Source organism: Cryptomeria japonica, chromosome 11 (genome assembly GCF_030272615.1).
Source record: "Cryptomeria japonica chromosome 11, Sugi_1.0, whole genome shotgun sequence".
In the NCBI taxonomy this organism is placed as follows: Eukaryota; Viridiplantae; Streptophyta; class Pinopsida; order Cupressales; family Cupressaceae; genus Cryptomeria; species Cryptomeria japonica.
In genome coordinates, this window is record NC_081415.1 from 78,810,969 (window position 1) to 78,824,143 (window position 13,175).

Below are 13,175 nucleotides of genomic sequence, written 5' to 3' on the forward strand. Positions count from 1 at the left end.
TTATAAAACTGATTTTTACATAGTTTTATAAAAATACTTTTAACATTATAGTCTTCAACTTAGATATTTTAATAATAGCTTCCTATTGGATACCTATTTAATTTTCAAATATAAAAGAATTAAAACCTCAGCAAAAAAAAAAATAGCCAATGACAAATCAAACAATTAATAATTTTTAAAATAATTTAATAGAAACAAAAATGAAACTTTGATATAAGATTAAATTTTTCAATTTGCATAATTATCAGAGTATACTAATGTTAGAGATGAAAACATTAGTTCCCTGCTTAACGCAGGGACTAATAATTTTGACAGTGTGAAACAAATTTCCAAACCTAAATACGCGTACAACTCATAAAATGAAACGACAAAAATTCCGACCTTGGAAGACTGAGAATAGTAGGTTTTTTCAAAAGGCTTGTACGTACGTTCCGCCAACGTGCTTTTCTTTTCACTCCGACAAATGAGTAAAGTTTTTCGATTTAACCTAAAATTTGTACTTATTTGCATAAATATATAAACATTTCACGTCCAAACCTTAAAATACGTACCATTTTTACGTGTGGGCCACGTCTATCAACCGCTGTATAGACTATACGATTATGTGCGTGCGTGGGAGGAGAGTTTACTGTAACGGTCAACTCCGATATATTTAAAATAAACACTTTTTGGATGATCATTTGTTTGTTATTAATTTTTTTCATTTGCAGTCAAGGATTTGGATGGGGGTGTCTATCAAAGACGAGGATTTGGATGGGGTGTCTATGAGAATAATAAATTTGGATGGGGTGATCTTTTCTTAGGTTGGAGTTGTTGAGATTTTTTAAGAAAAAATTGAAGTTGTTGGTTTCATGAATTTTGTAGTTTAATTTTCAACTTAAAATTTTAAGCTTCTAAATTTAAGGAAGTTGGTTTCATGAAAGTGCATGGTACAAATAAATTAAAAAAAATTATTTTCTTTCAAAACTATTTTTTATAGAAATTAAATGTAGATGTTTGACAAATGGTAGATAACATTTGTAAGCTGGTGGGACAATTTCTACTACCCCATTTTTACCCACTCAAATTTACAAGCTTAAAAAGTAGGGGCTCCTATTTTTTAGGAAAAGATTCCAAATAATCCCACATCACAAAATAAAAAATTATCCATGAGACCGCCTCATAACATCCCTAAGCTTCACCCATTTTCACCTCTCAAATTTGCAGGGCTCCTATTTTTAAGGAAAAGATTCCAAATAATCTCAAAAGACTTAATTTACAATTTATTCATCCAATATAATTTTATTTTATTTTAATATTAAATTTTTTATTGGTGTTCTCAAATTTATTATCAAGATTTTTAAAAATGTTTTAATAAATCAAAAATATTCATAATAAAAAAATTATACATTTATATGTAAGAACAATACATACATCCCCCCATTAATGGGGTTTACGGAAGGTTGATCTTCCTCGCAACCCTCATGATGGGGTCAAATGGTGCACCCCTATGGACAAGTGGATAAAGATAAATTTTGATGGGGCATCAAGAGGCAATCCCAGTCCTAGCGGTGCAGGATGCAAAGCTAGGGACCATAATGGAAAAAAATTGGCAAAAAGAGCAATTTTCTTGGGTAGGTCTACAAACAATGAAGCTGAATTTAGAGTTGCGCTATTAGGTCTGGAATTGGGTAGGAAGCTTTAGGTCGATCTGATTCACTTAGAGGGTGATTTACTCATAACCATTGTAGACACATAAAATTGACTAAATTAATATTTAATTAATTATGTCTTTATCACACAATTATTTTAATTAATCATATTAACCTACCATTACCTTTAAATTAATTAAATTATATTTAATTAATATCCCATTTCCACTTCTTCCAAATATTGATTTATTTCAATAAATCAAACTCATCTTTACGGAATATTCTATTTTTATCCCTAATCTGAATTAGCTAAATATTTCATGTTTATCCCTAATCCTAATTAGCGAAATTAATCCATGATTAATTAGGCTAATTTAGTTATTCCTACAAACGTATCATCTAATCCCCTCACTATCCTAATTAATCCAAAGCCTAGGCAATGTTAGTATTTATTCAAATTTAAAATACTACACATCTAACCAAACCCACATGTGACTCACAAGTCACTTCACATGTCCACATCACGTTTGACCAAGGGGTTCTCACACAGGTGTGAAGATGTTCTTCCCCATAGAGCCACCCTACTCTTTCCCCTTTTAGCCCGTATGTCATAAAATCTCTTCCACTAGCCCTTACGCCTTTCCACAAGAGTTTCCACTTGTCACCTCTTGGACCTCCCAAGTTTTGCTCACACATGTGTGAGCACACTTACCCTTGCACCCACTTCTCCTTGTGACACTTGTCACAAGGCTAAGCCTTCAAGTCTGGGACCACATTCCCTTTCAATCTAAGCCCTTGATCACCCTTTTAATCTTGATCGTCAATTTCAAAGCCTCTAACTCTATAAATTGAAGCCTTTATCTCATATCAAAGGATCACTTTTTATGCATCCTCGTGCTTGCTTTTTATCCATTTCTTATCATAGCACAATCATAATGCCTATTTTGATCTATCATATCTACATCCATCATCTATGTTGTTATGCTAGTTGAGAGCATTCCACACTTAACCCTACTCAATCTCCCACTCTTCATTTGACAACCTCAAAGCAATGTGATTCGTGGAGACGAGGAGGACAAGGAAGAATCACGACATTGGGAGCATCATGAGGGAAGTTATATTGGTTTAATCATGTTTACTCATTATGTTTTTATATGCTTAATCTTTCTTGATATCACTTTTAATATGGTTTCGATTTATATTGATTACTAATCTTGACTTTAACCATTTTAACGTGATACAACCATTAATGCTATTAGACAAAACACTACCCTGATTGGAAGTGGGATAGATAACTAAAAGTGACCAAAGATTTAATTAAGATCTTTCAAAAATTTAAAATTTCTCACATATACCAGGAAGGGAATGGTTCAATTGATGCCCTAGCCAATCAGGCCATAGATAGAGGTAACTAAATCTAGCCAATCCACTATGTTGCCACTGGGGATGCCATGTGGCAGTTATAGTTGTTCGGATGGGACAAACTAGAGGACATGGAGATTTGGGAATCAGTGAGCTGGTGAAATCATCATATCAATTTCATCCACAAGTTCGAAGTGATGTGAATAAAAGGCATTTATTAAACAAGGTGATGGTGTGCATGGATCACATGAAAATTTAGTTAGGCAACCTTATGAATTGATGATTTTTCTCTAGAAACTTCAAATCGTGGCCTCCCTACACGCTTCAAGCATATGGATCATAGTTATGACAGTCGATATGTAGATTTGATAAGATTGCTATCAATTGCAGTGGTGGCATTTTTGGCATTAGGGTTTTTTTTGTGAGGATAGATTGCATCTCCTCATTTATCTCCTCAACAGTTAGTAGTGGATCATCTCTCCTACTGCACTATTTTCAACCTCCCTCTATTATGGACACTATTATGGACACCCCAATTTGACTACTTGTGGACAAAAGGTAGATGTCCTGTGTGGGTGAGGTCTTTGAGAAAATGATCAAAGCCATTCTCAACTATTCGAACAGATTGATAATGCATGATATCAAAAGGATGTTAGGGGAGGAATTTATGCTCTCAAATCACAAGCACGAAGTCAATATAGATAATCATCAGGATGTTTTTGGCAGTGGTTCTTAAGGCAGGGAATCCAAAATTTGGGCCAAAACTTTATGTTGAAAGATATTTCAAGGATCTTTCTTGGGAGACATGGATTTTGTGCTTGTGAATGTTGACAAAGATTTGAAAATTAGGTTGCCAAAGGATTACTTCTATCTCCAACAGGGTGAAAACAATGTGTCGGGACTACCCATTATTACTACCTTTGACTCAAAGGCTTTTGAAGCAAGAAAGCCAACTATCGTCCATAACATCTCATTTCTGAACAAATTGATGGACATAACTTTGAATGAGGCTGGCAATTGGTTGCAAGAATATATGTAGGCAAAAGGGTTGGCAAGCGTGGAGGAGGAGGACAACTTTGGTTTGACCATAATAGAGGTGCAATAGAGGTTAACTGTCATGGAGGGCCCAAGTGCAAGGAACATGGATTCTATTATTACGATGGTTAAGGACAAGTAATCTTCCTTTTTGCTAATTAATACTTTGTGGTCTCTTATAGTTGTTTTCTGGTATACGTTATAAGGCAATGATGGCACTTATGTATACGGTTGCCATGTTGTTAGAATGTTTTTTTATAAGATGTAAAGTGATAGTTTAGCTTCACCATTTTGGGGGTTGCCATTTTGTTTTTGTTTCTGTTGGGTAGATGGGGAGACATCCACCATAGTTGGGGTCTCTATAGATAGACAAAATAGTGACAAATACAATATGTAATGGATATTTTGTTATCAATATAATGGGAGTTGGCCCTTACCAGCTATTAACTTACCAAAAACAAGAATAATACATACATCATCTTATAATTAAAAGGTGATGGCGAGCAAGCATTGCAGAGCTTTTCAAACGAGTGGAATTTTGGACTCATTCCAAAACTAGTTCACCAAATTCAAAATTTTCAAGATGAATGAGGATCCCTCCAATCAAACAAGAAGATTTACTAGAGTTTTTGTTATGATTCACATCTCCAATTCCATAATGCACAAGGTTGAATTGATCTCTTCTCTTGGTTTGTGGATATAAAATATCAATTTTGGAGGCCTCTCAAAGTGTTATTTTTTATGCAACCACTTTAGTCATAAAATTGTTGCAATGTCAAGTGGGCAGTACTAGATCATGTCCCATCAACCTCAACAAGTGGGTTCAGAAAGAAGGCATCCCTGATGATGATTTCTTTTGGTAGAATCTTGGAAAGTTTTTGGCTCATCCTTAGCCTCCTTCCCTCCATGATATTGTGGCTAGAATAGCCCAAGCAAATCCTCCTTGTGGTGAGGCTCCTTTGGAGGTGTCACTTGAAAAATGTAGATTTCTAAAAATTTAGAAAACCTTCATCTCTACATATATTCATCTATGGTGGAGGAACATATCACTCATGATTCCACAGATGAGGAAGAGGCCCTCATTGATCTCCTATAAGAAGGGTTGGCATCTAACAAAATCACTACCATCACCCCAACTATGAGTATAATATCAAAGCCTAACTTTGGGCAATCTAGAAAGAAAAGGGGTAGGAAATTTGAGGCAAAAAAACTTAGATGAGAAGTACAAGATGTTGTGGGATACAATACACAATGGACCATGGAAGATCTCCTTGCAAGGAGCAAGTGTAAACAAAAAAAAATGAAGATACAATGTCATGACCCCTGCATGAATTTTTCTTGTGTTGGTTCCAAAATATTTTAATAAATCAAAAAAATTACATAGCTATTTGTAAGAATAATACATGAATCATCTTATAATTAAAGAGTGATGGCAAGTGAGCATCACGAGAGTGCACGACAATGGAGCAATGTGTAGATGAGCGAAAGGGATCTCTAGGCGATAATGATTTCAAATTTGAAAAAGGAGGACTATGAAAACCTCTCTATGAGAGAAATTAAGTTTGACTGACTTGGGAATGGTTCCCTATGGTCCTTGGCATTTTAGGAAAAGGCCTTGGAGAAGAAATCTTTTGGATCTTCACCCACATCTATGGTCAACGCCCATGGTTTTTAGTAAGTATAGAAACGCTTCTAACCCTTTCCATCAATGCAAGAAATTTTGTAGAAACCACATTTTGAAGGTTTACTCCTAACTCAAACGAGGGTTGAAAAAAGAGGGTTGTGTTAAGGAGTTGGTGGGATTGTGCTTTGGAGCACAAGTACAGAACACTTCACTCAATCTTAAGCCTCCCTCTCAAGTCACTTATCAGGATTCCTCCATCACACTTACCCTTAGAGATTGTGTGATCACACTAGATGGTGACCCTAAGGAATTCCATATCTCTGATGAACATATTAGGGAAATATTTGAGGGTTTGGGATTCAAGTCCATTGTCTTCTAAAATATGGTTAAGCAACCAAAGTTGGAGGATTTCTTGGTCTGGTGCAGAGAGACATGGAGGAACTTGGCAATTCCTTTAGTGGACATCATAGATCATGGCTTTTTTCTAATTACCTTTTAGTATTTAATAGACCATAGGTTTATTTTGGATCGCAACCCATGGTTCTTCCAAAAATCGGCTTTATTCATGACACCATGGTCCCTATTCTTTGATCCTATCAATGCGCACATTACTTTCATCTCGATCTAGTTGTGTATACAATTGGCCAATAGTTATGATGAACTTTAGACTCATTTAAATACTAGTTCACCAAATGAGAACCTTCGTCAAGATGGATGAGGATCCCTCTAGTCAAACAAGAAGGCCTCCCAAAGTGTTGTTTTAGATGCAACTACTTTAGTAATAAAATTGTTAGTTGCAATGTCAAGTTTGCTCTTAGATCCTGACACATCAACCTCAAAATGTGGGTTTGGAAAGAAGGCATCCCTAATGACAATTTCTTTTGGCAAGATATTAGGAAGTTTTTGGCACATCATCAGCCTCCGTTCTTCCACGATATTGTGGCTGGAATAGTCCAAGTAGATCCTCCTTGTGGTGAGGATCCTGTGGAGGTGTCACTCAACAAAATGCGTGTTTCTAATAATTTAGAAGACCTTCAACTTCGCAAGCATTTGTCTATGGTGGAGGATCATATCACTCATGCTTCCACAGATAAGGAAGAGGCCCTCAATGATCTCCTAAAGATGGGTTGGCATGTATCAAAATAACTACCATCACCCAAACTACGAGTATAATATCAAAGCCTAACTTTGGATAGTCTGGTAAGCAAATGGGTGGGAAATTTGAGGCAGAAAAACTAAGATCAAAAATCCGAGATGTTGTGGGATACAATACACAATAGACCATGGAAGCTCTCCTTGCTAGAAACAAGTGTAAACAAAAAATAAATAAAGATATAATACCATGATCCCTGAATGAATAAGAGTTAGTTCCAACATGTTCCAACATGTCACTCTCTTCTCCATTTGTTTTCTTTAATTACTTTTTCTACTTTCCTTAGAGTTTGTCTCCCCTCTTTAATTGTTTTCTTTTTCTCTACTCTCCTCCAAACCGAAAACTTTCTTTTATTCTAATAATGCTACTATAAAAGAGAGTGGGTTCTCAACCCATAATTTACCACTCAAAAAAAAATCATCCTCTTAAAAAAATAATATAACAAGTAATCGGTCTATACATATTATAGTGAGCAATATTAACTTTGACTTATGATTTCTTAATAAAATTGGAAGCTTTGGAATAAATTTTGAAGCAATTATTCATCCACTTGTGTTCAATTTAAGTGGGTTTCCTAAAATTTCTCAAAGTTAACTTTTGATAATTGGAATAAATAGAATTATAAAGTTATCCTAGACAAAGTTAAGGGTGGGATTAGAGTATAATATATTTAAAATCGGTGCACGTGAAGTACAGCATTTATCCATGTGGTCCAAGTTTCTTTCATTAAACCACGTGGTCGAGTCTTTTTCTACCACATGGACAAATTTATTTTATTTTTTAATTGTATTCTATCATGGCGGTTGCTTTGGAATTTTTTGGCATCGTTTTGATTTGTGTGCAAGGGGGGCTGCTCTTCATATTCTTTCAAACCCACTCAAAGCGCAGCTTTTTCATAATTACCTAGTCAAGGCCAATTTTAGCCGTTTTGTTTCTTGAATAATAAAAGTATTACATCATCCACAACATATGATATTATATTTTGGATGTGATTTATTATATTTTTAATTGTATAAAAGTTATAATAATAGTGTTATATCATCTAGAATATATGTTAGCAGTATAGGGAAGAGCATTAGTAGTGGATCACGTTTCAATAATCAATCATTTTTTGTGCATCCAACTCTTCAATTACTAATTTTAAAGGAGCTAGAAAAATGATAATGAAAAGTTCATTAATAAGTTTCACATGTACCGATAGTCGATCATTTTTTAGTTTTTTTTAAGTTTTTTAAATCCATAATTGGCCTATTTGTGCACCACTACGGGGACATTTGTACACAACTACTGGGGTATTTGTCCATAAGTACTGGCAATTTTGAGTGGACAGTTATTGGAACATCTTTAAGTAGGTATCAGGCGACACTTTGAAATGTGTACTTTTTGACCCTTATGCACATAATTGATCCCACAACGTGCATCATGACTACCAAAAAGCCAAAACCTTAGTTATAAGCAATTAAGTTGCATATGAAGACAACCAAAAAAAATCATTGAAATCTGATGTATCGTCTAAGAGTTCTAGGTGCATGAAGTTAGCTATATCCACTACTGGTACACTTCCCCTAGATATCTTAAAAAGTGAAATATGATTTATTTGTTTAAGAGAAATTTTTATTGTTGTATATAAGAACATATAAATTTATAATTTTTAGTTATTTAATTTTTATTTAAAAAGTTATTTTAATTTATAACTAAATTGTAATTTGTTTTTTAAAATTATCATTTATTATTTAAATGTTATGTTTAATATTTTTTCAATAATTTTTAAAATTTTGATGTTTTAATATTTAAAAACAAATAATTATGTGGAGAGGCATTTGTTGTGGTATAAGGGATAAGTGAAGAACTTGTGAACCTCCGTGATTTAAATTGATTCCCAATTCCATCTCTTAGCAATCAAAATTTAAATAAGTGTAAATGTAAATGCAAATGTTAAATTGCAAGCATTAAATGCAGGGTGTAGTATAACGATTAGACATATCCTTTATAGCAAATACAAATAGAATATGTATATTTCAATTCGTTTGACCCTTGACATGTATGACTATGTTTTCATGATACTTACAACTGCATTCGTGTTTGGTTTTATTGCATTTGCTTCAACTATATATTTAGATGGAGATCTCTCAACATAAGATTTATTATATGTATTTTTTTAAATGTTGATATATATATATATATGTGTGTGTGTGTGTGTGTGTGTGTGTGTGTGTGTGTGTGTGTTTGTGTGTGTTTGTGTGTGTGTGTTTTATTTTATATTTATATGTTTTATTTGTAAATTTATTTAGATTGTAGAAATTTTTGTTTTATAGTTTTATTTTATAAATATATTTGATTTGTGTTTTTTATTTTTATTTAGGACATGAGACTCAATAAAAATTTATTTAAATATTATCTAATTTAATAATGAAATAATCAATAACGATTATTTATCTGTACAAAAATGTGGTATTTACCTATCTATCATCAACAATTAGCCATCAAACTTCATCACTTTGTTGTCAAATTGTTTAATAGATTTATAGGCATATTGTTGTGTGTGTGTTTGCATAAATATGTATCACTTGATGAATACAAGATCACCAAGTTATTCAGTTGTTTTGGTTACTGTCCTGTTCTATTATATTCTCTGTTGTTTTCCTCTACAATATTATATTCTATTTGTTTAAGCATAATCAATAACTAAATTGTCAATAATACATATGGGAGGATAACAACCATTCAAATTCTTCAATTTGTTGTATGTTATAGAATATGTTGATTATTTTCTTTTTCTTGAGTGTAGCACCAAGAGTTGCCAAAATTCCTCGCATGAATTAGGATTACTTTACTTCTTAGTTATATGTCATCTTGATTTTTCTCTAATTGTCTTAGTTGCTTCTAGGTGCTTGAGACTTGTTTTACAAACTCTAGTTGAGTGCATGTGTAGTACTAGTAAATTTAAGTGGTATTCTCTATAAAAAATGACTTTAAGGTAAAGTAATTAGATATTAACCCCATATATAACACAAAACTACCAAATATATCAATTGCTAAATGTGCTTAATAGTAGTTTGTATACAAGTTTTAGACATCACTATGAGAAATAAAGGCCAAGAAAATCATCTTTCTAACATAGGTGGCAAACAAAAGGAGTCAGCCAAGCATGGTGAATTGAAGGCAAAACCAAAAGTCTTGTTGACATGATTCTTTATTATTTTACATAGGGAAAATGAAGGGTCAAATACAAAGGAAACATGTGCAATTACTTATAGAAAATTAGAAATGGAGAATTTATAGGATGTAATTTGGGCTTGTGAATCAACATAAGACCTTCCAAGAGAGGGATTGAGTTTGAATCATTCAATGTTAGATAAGTAGTGACACTAGACCTGTTAAGTCTCTAGTAAGACTAGAGGAAATGGAGCATGAATGTGAGGGGAAGATATAAATGGTGTATCCATTAAGTCATCTCCAAACTTGAAAAAAATTATGGAGGGGAATTGTAGGCATCTTGAACATAAGAGATTGGCGTAGCATAGACATTAAATTTTCATCGTCCATGTTGAAATTGTTTTTGTTGTTTATGAATTTCAGTGTGAGATTCTTTTTGCATCAACGTTTCAAATCAAACTCCATGATCCATCATCGGAGTGTAAAATAAGAGCGGAAGGAGAAAATAACACAATAGATCATGGAGTTTGATCTCAAATGTTGATGCAAAAAGAATCTCACGCAATGAAATCCAAAAACAACAAAAAAAATTGACATAACATAGCAACAATATTTTTAAATAACATGTTTACCAAACAAAATAACTTGAAAGTCTCCTTATAATTGCCCCCATTATTTCTATCAAATATTTAAGAGATCCACAAATGATAAAAAAGTTTATATTCTTTTTACCATAGAATTGCTTGTTAAGAGTAAGGGTAGAGTCATTAAGATTGGATGGCATCATTAGATAAACAAGATACAAAAATTTTGATCCATATCTTAAAATTGATCATTTTAAGTGACATCTTTGGAAAGTTTCATAAAAAAATTTGTAATTTCTATATTATAATTTTTATTTTTATTTAAATACTATACCATTTGTAAATATAAAAACATCTTTTTGCTACTATAATTATAGTGGTATGAGCTTACTTTTTATTTATGTATTTAAGTTTTGTTTAATTAATAACTCTTTGTTCATACAGTGAAGTATCTTCTAGTGATTGTCTATTTTAATTTCATTCTTTATTTAAAATATTTAGATAATAATTTTATGTAATATTTTTATTTTTATATTTAATTTATTTTAATTTGAAGTATATATAAATTAAACATATATAATATTTTAAAAATAAATAAATAAAATTAGGTGAGTATTGCAAGTATGAACAAGCTCACAAAACCATAATAATAACGAAGACAAATTAAGTTTTTTTTCTTATCTATTTTAAAATATTTTGGTGACTTGGTCAGTTTGTCCTTTAAGTTGTCTATTCTCATTCGGAATTTATATCTTTTAACACTAACTGTCCTTAAAAGTTGTGATAAAAACAACAAAATACTCTTAAAAAGTTTTATTGAAAATACTTTATATACACATTGTTTCAAATATTCAAAAGAGGGATTTTGTTAGTCTTATATATATTTATTATCAATTATTAATAAGTATAATCATATTTTAAAGAGTCTATAATAAATATTTAAAATTAATCAAAGTAAATGAGTGTAAAATTTGGGGGTTTTAAAATTTATTATCTATCTTAATCTAAAATATTTTGTCAATTAAAATAACCAAACAAATAAGTTACAAATTGTCTACTTTTAGACTTGATAATATATTATGATTGCTATTGCATAGCATTAGTAAATATGGAATCCACTCATACGCAAAAATGAGTGCTTTCATAGGTTCGGAGTACACAATTAGAAGAAAATAATTTACTTTTTTACTTCTAGCATGTATGAAATCTTTCCAAATAGGGTGTAAATTTTGATGGCCGTACTATTGTATTAGGTCATTTAAAAAAAAAATACAATCATTTTAGGAAGATTATATAGCATGAAAGGGGATGGATAAATTGTCAAAATTTATGGAATATAATTACATTTTGTAAAGGAAAAAATACTTTACATATGCTTAGTATAGGCTAATCAAATGAAATGCTCACAACTCAACATAAATAAACTCAATCTAATAATTATGAGATGCAAATGTAAGTAATTATGTAATTAATGTCGATTTAGAAAAGTCAATACAAAGAGGATAAGGTAGTTTAGCTTGATATCCAAATATGTGTAACTCTAATATAGATACTAGATTTGATTACCATTAGACTAGTAAATGATATCGTAAGCTTTATTTGGGGAGAATTCTACATCTCATGGTCTCTTCCATATGTGCATATTTATCTTTTTGACATGCGGATATGATTAGTCTTTTTTTACACTTGTGATCTTTGGCTCTATTGTTTGCTCTACTCTAAATATTTGTGGTATTTATAAATATATTTAGAGGGTTGCTAAAATATTGCAAGGTATATGTTCACCTAGGTTAACCCTTAGCAAATCATATAAAATGTCAACAAGGAATGTCTTACAATGAATCTATAGTTTTGTTGTAATGCACCAAACTAAAGTATTCCACTATTGATTGCTCTTTAGATGCTTCTAGGATGTGAGAGGATCATCACATGCGTGAGGATATGAAATGGATGCAAATCCATGCTTTTAAATATAAATATGTAATATAATTAATTAATATAAACGTGTGTTTAGTTAGCTCAAAATAGTTCATAGAATGGGTGGAGTCAACTAAATTTGAATTTGAAGTTTAAAATTTTAGGTGATCAAATATGTGACCGTTGATATAACTTTAGACATGGAAATGGTTAGACTAAGAAAATGGAATAATGTATTGGAATAGGTGTACGAATAGACATAATCAATGTATGGTTTGGGTGAATGCACTTGAATGTGTTCATTTACAAATAATGTGTGCATAAATATATGAGGATAGGTAAAAGACTAAGGGAATGAGCTCAATTTTGCACAATTTGTTGATATGTACATGTATTAAGACATTTTGTCTTGAACACATAAAACTAAATGGTAAATAATGTGGGAATGCAAATTTCACCATTACACAAATCTACTCTATGATATAAACATTTTAAAATAAAATTTTATCTTAACATTTGAAAGGTAAATTAAAATAGATAATTGTCACAAAAAAATTGTTTCACATGGTAGGATCAACGTCCACCACAAAGTCTCTCCTTATTTCAACAAATTTGTCTTATTAAAACATTGAAAGTTATATAATGTTAAACACCTTTATATTAAACAAGACGTACTTTTAGTGTTTTTTTATGAATCACTCAATCTCCATATC